The sequence below is a fragment of the Anopheles funestus genome (genome assembly GCF_943734845.2).
Source record: "Anopheles funestus chromosome X unlocalized genomic scaffold, idAnoFuneDA-416_04 X_unloc_22, whole genome shotgun sequence".
In the NCBI taxonomy this organism is placed as follows: domain Eukaryota; kingdom Metazoa; phylum Arthropoda; class Insecta; order Diptera; family Culicidae; genus Anopheles; species Anopheles funestus.
Genome location: NW_026045146.1, coordinates 535,001 through 543,188, shown reverse-complemented (window position 1 = coordinate 543,188; position 8,188 = coordinate 535,001).

The window sequence follows — 8,188 nt, the reverse complement described above, 5'->3', positions numbered from 1 at the left end:
CAATGGGGTGCTATATGTGGGTGCTCTATCGGTACTTTTGGCCAACTTAGGCCAATTGGGTGCTCTTTGTGGATACTCTATCGGTACTTTTGGCCAACTTAGGCCAATGGGGTGCTATATGTGGGTGCTCTATCGGTACTTTTGGCCATGTTAGGCCCATTCGGTGCTATATGTGGGTGCTCTATCGGTACTTTTGGCCATGTTAGGCCCACTCGGTGCTATTTGTGGGTACTCTATCGGTACTTTTGGCCAACTTAGGCCAACTCAGTGCTTCTTGTGGGTACTCTATCGGTACTTTTGGCCATCTTAGGCCAATTGGGTGCTATTTGTGGGTACTCTATCGGTACTTTTGGCCAACTTAGGCCAACTCAGTGCTACTTGTGGGTGCTCTATCGGTACTTTTGGCCAACTTAGGCCAACTGGGTGCTATTTGTGGGTACTCTATCGGTACTTTTGGCCAACTTAGGCCAACTCAGTGCTTCTTGTGGGTACTCTATCGGTACTTTTGGCCAACTTAGGCCAACTCAGTGCTACTTGTGGGTACTCTATCGGTACTTTTGGCCAACTAAGGCCAACGCGGTGCTATTTGTGGGTACTCTATCGGTACTTTGGGACATATTATGTCCTTCGGGTGAACCTTCTCGATACCTCATGGGTACTTGTGGCCAACTTAGGAAAATTCAGTGCAACCTATGGGCCTTTGGAAATTGTTTCAACACTTTGGACTTAGAAAATTTTCTGGACTTAGAAAATTTTTTGGACTTAGAAAAATTTTCAACTTCTGTATCTTCTTCATCATGTTCCATTTTGTGGGACTTAGAAAATTTTCTGGACTTAGAAAATTTTTTGGACTTAGGAAATTTTTCAACACTTGTAAAATTTTTGTTCCTTCTTTGAAGAAGAATACTTTCCACTATTAGCTTCTTTCTCTTTTTCTTCTTAGTTGTCTTCTTATTTTCGGTCCGAGAGCGCCGACACTTGTAAAATTATCTAAGTCCGAAGACTTTTGGAATGAACCAAAAGTCAACGAACACAATACATCAACCCTATCAACATCAAGTGGCAACCCGAAGGAAGCGCAGCGGCCAGCCCATGTACAACGCGAAGTTGTAGCATGCAACCAACCAACCGCTAACCTCCAACGGCACTCAATGTATTCGTTACACATGGGCGCACCTGCACCACACTGTCGTGACCATCCAACGAGCCGTCGGTTCGGTCGTGTGTTACAAGCACCCCATCACATAGGCATAGAGTCACCACACAGTGTTCTTCAACACTCTCGTCACATGGTGCAAGTCACGGTACGCACCACCAATGTGCACTGGTTGGCCAATTCCAGCACACACGGGGCGCGCACGCGCAAGCACTAACCACCAAGCATGGGTCGCCTGAGAGGATCGATGCGAACGCATCTCTACAACTTGAAGCTCCCAGCCTGTAGTCCCGTCGTTTGCGGGCGGTCGTAGGTGTCGAAACTAGTGATATCCACAGTCGGCAAGCTCGTCCACCGGTGTTCCCAACATGTATGGTACTAACACGTGCAGCGCGAACCCGCCCTTTGCGGCCTAGTAGTAAGCGGGGATGAGACGCCAGTGTGCCAATGGACAGCACGGACGGTTCTCGGAGGGTTGTTAGGCCCGCTAGCTTACGACCACCTAATGGGTATAAGAAGCGCTATCAGCTCGGATTGGATACGACCTTAGAGGCGTTCAGGCATAATCCAGCGGACGTAGCGTCATACCATAGTCCGTTCGAACTAGTATTGAGCCAGTGGTCCGTACCTGTGGTTCCTCTCGTACTGCACAGGAATTCCGTTAAGATAGCGACAAACAATGCACACCAGTAGGGTAAAACTAACCTGTCTCACGACGGTCTAAACCCAGCTCACGTTCCCTTGAAAGGGTGAACAATCCTACGCTTGGTAAATTTTGCTTTACAATGATAGGAAGAGCCGACATCGAAGGATCAAAAAGCCACGTCGCTATGAACGCTTGGCGGCCACAAGCCAGTTATCCCTGTATTGTCACCTGGGTGCTGACAAGTGAAGATGTGGTAAACAAACGCTCCGTCAAGAAGTGGTGAAAATTTGGTGAAAATCGTAATAAAATCGTTTTAAAAGTGTCAAAATCGTGCTTAGAGCACCCGATTTACCCAAAAATAGTGAAGTTCGGCCAAAAAACGACAATTTTTGTGCAAATACAGTTTTGTTGTGTTTTTGCCCCCTCCGGGAGCACCAAAGTGAACCGGTGTTCAGGTGTGCAAAAAATCACCTCTTTTCCTGCCGGAAGAGGTTGATTTAAGGTAAATTGTGGCCGCTGAAGCCGATAAAACGGTTTCCGAGTCGATCGGAGCAGTGGAAGTGCGACAAAAAACGATATTTTGGTGCCCATACATTTTGTATGGGGAACTTTGGACACTCACAGCTCAGTGAATTTTGAACGGATTTGGACCGGATATGTTTTAAATCGTGTGCGGAGTGCCAAAGAAGTGATTTTGTGAAAAAACCGCATCAAAATCGGTGATTTTAGTGCTGAAAAAAGTGGAAAACACTTTTGCAACACGTGGTGACAGAACTGCCCAGGCGGCATTTTCCCATGGTACAAAATATTGAGTGTGTTATAAAGTGGAAAATTTTTATCGCCTGATCGGTTTCGTGAGTGTTGGAGGTGGTTGAGCACGGAGAGACGATTCGGGGAAAATTTTTCCCCCCGCTCCCACCTCACCCCATCGCCCTCAGTGACCCCCGGCCTTATTAAGGCCTTATCAAGGTGCATTAAATTTTGGACTTCGCCGGAAAATTACACAAGTGCAGTGGAAAATTCCGGTTTTGTGCTGGAAAATTCGGGGACCTCCAGACGCACCCCCTGGATTTTTTCCGGACCTCCAGCACCCCCCCCGCATTTTCCGGATTTCCTTATTAAGGCGTTAGAAAGGTGAAAAACATAAAAACGCTGCGGAAAATTATTTGCGGGCTGCAAAAAATTCCGGTTTTGGGCTCTAAAATTCGGGGACCACTTGCCACACCCCCTGAAATTTTTTCCGCGCCCCCACCACCCACCCACCACCCCCCCCGGATCAGGAATCGCGGATTTTTGGTGGATTTTCGGGTTTTTCGCCATTTTCGGGTGAAAGAAGAGGAGATAGGAGCTTGGTGTGTTCGGGAGTTTTGCTCAGGAGGGGCAATTACATCTAGCCCCCCACCCCCCCTGGGTCATTTTCCACCCCCCCTGGCCAATTCGGCATTTTTGGGGGTCTAGCTCGGTCTTGATAAATCGTGGAACGACCTAACGTGACGAAACACCACCTCCCTGAACGATTTTACTGCTCGAATACCATTTCTGCTGTGGTGGTTCTCACCGGGCAGTCCGCTGCTGGCGTCCTCCCGTGAGGGGGAGTAAATCCAGCATAAAGTGCGGAAAATGTCAGTACCTGGGCGATCCCTTCGTCCCAGGGCTGAATCATCCGACGTGAGACCGGCCAAGCTTCCGCAGATTATGGAGGCGAAAGTGGCCGTGACTAGAGTGTCCCTACCGACAATGAAGCCAGCTAGCTCGGAGATGGTCGAGCTGAGGAAGCTCATGAGTGAGACTTCCCTCACTAATGAGCAGCTACTGTCGACAATTCAGGACCTGCAGCAGGAGCTCTCGGCTCTCCGTCAGCGTATGGACGCCAACGCCGAGCAGGCTCGGATTGATATGCAGCAGGTTCAGGAGCGTGCTCGTCAGGAGCTACAGGCGGTCCAGGAGCAGGCTCGCCAGCGTGAAGAGCGGCTTCGGGAAGAACACATGAAGGACCGGCAGGCGCTGAACGAGCTTATCCTGCAGTCGATTGGCGCCAAGAATGTGACTGCTCAGGGTTACTACGCCAGCATCGCCGAGGAGCAGCGCACGTGGGCAGAGGTGGCCAGTAGTGAGCCGGTTAAGCGCGTGCAGCGCAAGCGTGGCAATCGCCGTGGTAAGGCGCAGCCATCACAACAGCAGCAGCAGCAGCAACAAATCCGGCAGCAACAGCCATCCCAGCAGCGTCAGCAGCAGCAGACACGCCAGCAGTGGCCGGCGTTGCAGAAACGGCAGCAGACGCAACAGCAGGGGCCAACGTTACAACAGCAGCAGCAGACGCGACAGCAGCGGCCAACGGTGCAGCAGCAGAGCCAGCCGCGACAACAGCAACAGCAGAGTCAACAAAAGCCGACTCGCCGTAACGTGCGTCCAGACACCATCGAAGTGGCGCCGGCAGTAGGTACAACCTGGACGCAGGTGTATCTGAAGCTACGTACGGCCCCAGAACTGGAAGAGGTCCGCACGGCTATCGGGATGGGCCGGCGAACGGCACAGGATCATCTCCGTGTCCCCATTAGTCGAAGCGCGGACAGTGAGGCACTCGCGGATAAGATCCAGAGTGTCATTGGCGAAATGGGTGCAGTGCGAGTGCTGACTGAGATGGGTGAGCTGCTGATCACCCATGTCGACTCGCTGGCCACCGTTGATGAGGTGAAGGAGGCGATTCGGGCTAAGCTTGGAGTAGCCCCGGGCATCACCTTCTGTGAAGTTTGGGAGCTGAGCGATGGCACGAAGCGCGCACGTGTTCGTCTTCCGCTGGTAAAGGCGCAGCAGCTGTACGAGGCAAAACTGTCTCTTTGCCAGTGCATCAGCGTGGCTCATGAGGTCCCTCGTCGTCCGATCTCCCAGCGTCGCTGTCTGCGGTGCCTGGAAACGGGGCACATCGTGCGGGACTGTCGGAATGAAGCGGACTACCGAGGCAAATGCTTCCGCTGTGGCAGCACCGGTCATCTGGCGAAAGCCTGCGCTTTGGAGCCCAAATGCCTTAAGTGTGGTGGCCCGCACAACATCGGTCACCAGAGCTGTGGACAACTGCCGGCACCGTGCCAGGTGTGAGGCAACAACTGCGAGTGTTGCAGGCGAACCTGGGTGGTGGACGCACCGCACAGGATTTCGTTCTGCAATCCGCTCGGACTGAGCGGATCGACGTGCTGCTGCTTTCGGAGGTGTACCGGCCTCCGGAGAACAACGGAACGTGGTCAGTGGACTCATCGGGGGCAGTGGCCGTGGTGGCCACCGGAGCATATCCCATCCAGCGTGTGTGGCGCAGCCCAACGCCCGGATTGGTGGCCGCCCAGATTGGAGGAGTTGTTTTCGTCAGCTGCTATGCTCCTCCACGACTGACTCTCGGTGAGTTCGAGCATTTTCTTGAGGCGCTCGAACTGGAGGCACTTTCCCACCATCACGTCGTAGTGGCAGGCGACTTCAACGCCTGGCATGAGGAGTGGGGAAGCGAGCGGAACACCGTGCGAGGTGAGGCGCTGCTCAACACCATCGAGCAGCTTGGGCTGAGGATCCTCAACCAGGGAACAACCCCAACGTTCGTCGGGAACGGTGTTGCCACACCCAGCGTCGTGGATGTCTCGTTCGCGAGCGAGACTATCGCACGCCCCGACACATGGGCAGTGGCTCCTGACTCGTTGGCGCGGTTTTATACGGCTTCCGACCACCGGTACATCCTTTACACCGTCGGGCCGTCCTCCTCACCTCAGCTCCAACGTCAGCAGCAGCACCAAAGCCAGAACCAGCGACCGCAGCAGCAGCGGCATCATCGGCGGCAACAACAACAGCAAAATCGCCGGCGACAGCAGCAGCACGACCAGCAGCGGGTACGAGGCCACCAGTCAAGCAGGAGATGGAAGGCTTCGCAGTTTTCAGCCGAGGCGTTCCGAGCAGCACTTAGCGCAGCGAACTTCGAGGAGCGAGCAGTAAACCAGGAGGGGATGGTCGATGCCATGTTGCGGGCATGCGACCAAACGATGGCGCGGATCACCTCGTCGCACCGTGATCCCCATCGAGCCCTCTTCTGGTGGACACCGGAGCTCACACGCCTTCGTGAGGAATGTGCAGCAGCTCGCGACCGTATGGTTGCCACGGTCGATTTGCAGGAGCGCAGCATCGCAGCAGCGCACCACCGGACTGCGAGGCGGGCCATGGAGAAGGCGATTCGGGCCAGCAAGCGCACTGAGTTTGATGAGCTCATCCGACTGGCGGAGGAGAACGAGTTCGGAGCAGGGTACCGGACTGTCATGTCTCGGATTCGTGGCAGTTACGTGCCTCCCGAGACTGACAAGGAGGAGCTGCTACGCATCTCTGGGGACCTGTTTCCGACTCACCCGGCTGTCGAGTGGCCGGCAGAGGAGGACGTCGAGGATGGGCAGTCGCTGATGCCTGTCACCACGCGAGAGCTGCTGGACATCGTGGCGTGCATGGCCAACCGGAAGGCGCCGGGATTGGACGGGATCCCCAATGCAGCCGTGAAGACAGCGATCAGGGAGTACCCGGAGGTCTTCTGCCGTCTGTACCAGGACTGTCTCGACCGTGGCGAGTTTCCTTCGTCATGGAAGAGGCAGCGCTTGGTGCTGCTGCCAAAGCCTGGCAAACCTCCCGGGGAAAGCTCCTCGTACCGGCCGTTGTGCATGCTAGACGCACTCGGCAAGGTGTTGGAGCGCCTGATCCTGTCCCGGTTGAATCTCCACCTTGAGGACCCTGAAGCCCCACGACTGTCGGATCACCAGTACGGCTTCCGGAAGGGGCGATCCACCATCAGCGCGATCCAGCGAGTTGTGGAGATGGGAAGGACGGCCAAGTCCTTCCGCCGGACTAACCAGCGAGACAATCGCTGCCTGATGGTGGTAGCGTTGGACGTCCGCAACGCGTTCAACACCGCGTCCTGGCAGTCCATCGCCAACGTGCTGCGTGAGAAAGGCGTGCCATCCCCGCTGCGTAGGATAATTCGCAGCTACTTCAAGGACCGGCGGTTAATCATCGAAACCAGTGAGGGACCCGTCGAGCAGCACATCAGCGCGGGAGTTCCGCAGGGCTCCATTCTGGGGCCAACCTTGTGGAACGTGCTGTACGACGGGGTCCTGGGAGTGTCGCTGCCACAGGGGACCGAGCTAGTCGGTTATGCCGACGACTTGGTTCTTCTCGTCCCGGCGGTGACTCCCGAAGCCGCGGCCTTGAAGGCCGAGGCAGCTGTCGCATCGATTGGAGAATGGCTGACTCGTCACCGTCTCTCCCTGGCGCCCGAGAAGACTGAGATGACGATCATCTCCAGCCTGAAGAGACCACCGTCGGTCTCCATCAACATCGGCGGTGTAGTGGTTCCCTTCTCCCGGTCCATCCGCTACCTGGGAGTCTGGCTCCAGGATCATCTATCCTGGCTCCCTCACGTCGAGAAGGCTACGGCGAAGGCGGAGAAGGTCGCCCAGGCGGTGGCACGGCTTCTGCCGAATCACAGCGGCCCGAAATCGTCTCGAGCCCGCCTGCTGGCGGCTGTAGCGGATTCCATCCTTCGCTACGGAGCCCCAGTATGGTCGGAAGGCTTGGAAAGACAGCAATGCCGCAGGCTTGTTGGTCGAGTACAGCGCAAGACGGCGATTCGGGTCTGCAGAGCGTTCCGCACAGTGCGCGGTGAGACGGCGGTGCTGCTGGCCGGTCTAATCCCGATTTGCCGCCTGATCGACGAGGACAGCAGAGTTTATCACCGTCTTCACCAGGAGGACCGGACGGAGGCTGGTGAAACGATCCGGGCGGATGAACGCGAGCGTACATACCAGGCTTGGCAAGCCCAGTGGGACGCGGATGCGGGTAACGAGGAGGCCAGTCGTTACGTGCGCTGGGCACATCGTGTGATTCCGGACGTCAAGGCCTGGCAGTCACGGAAGCACGGAGACGTGACTTTCCAGTTAGCACAGGTATTGTCCGGTCACGGATTCTTCCGTGACTACCTGTGCAACATGGGCTTCACGTCATCCCCGGACTGTCAGCGCTGCCCAGGTGTGGCTGAGACGGCTGAACACGCGGTGTTTAGCTGTCCGCGATTTGCTGCCGTGCGAGAGGAGCTTCTTGGCGGGTCGGATCCGGTGTCTCCCGACAACATCCTCAGCTGTCTCCTGGAGAGCCCCGATCGTTGGAGCCGTGTGTGTGAGGCTGCACAACGCATCACGGACGAACTCCAGGACGATTGGAACGCCGAGCGGGAGATGCTGGCCGCAACAGACGGGGCACCATCGCAGCGGGACAATTCGGTTGCGATTGCCCGAAATCAGCGGCGGAATGCTGCTCGCCGAGCAGCAACAGCGGCACGACGAGAAGCGGCACGGGGTGGGCGGCCACCATCA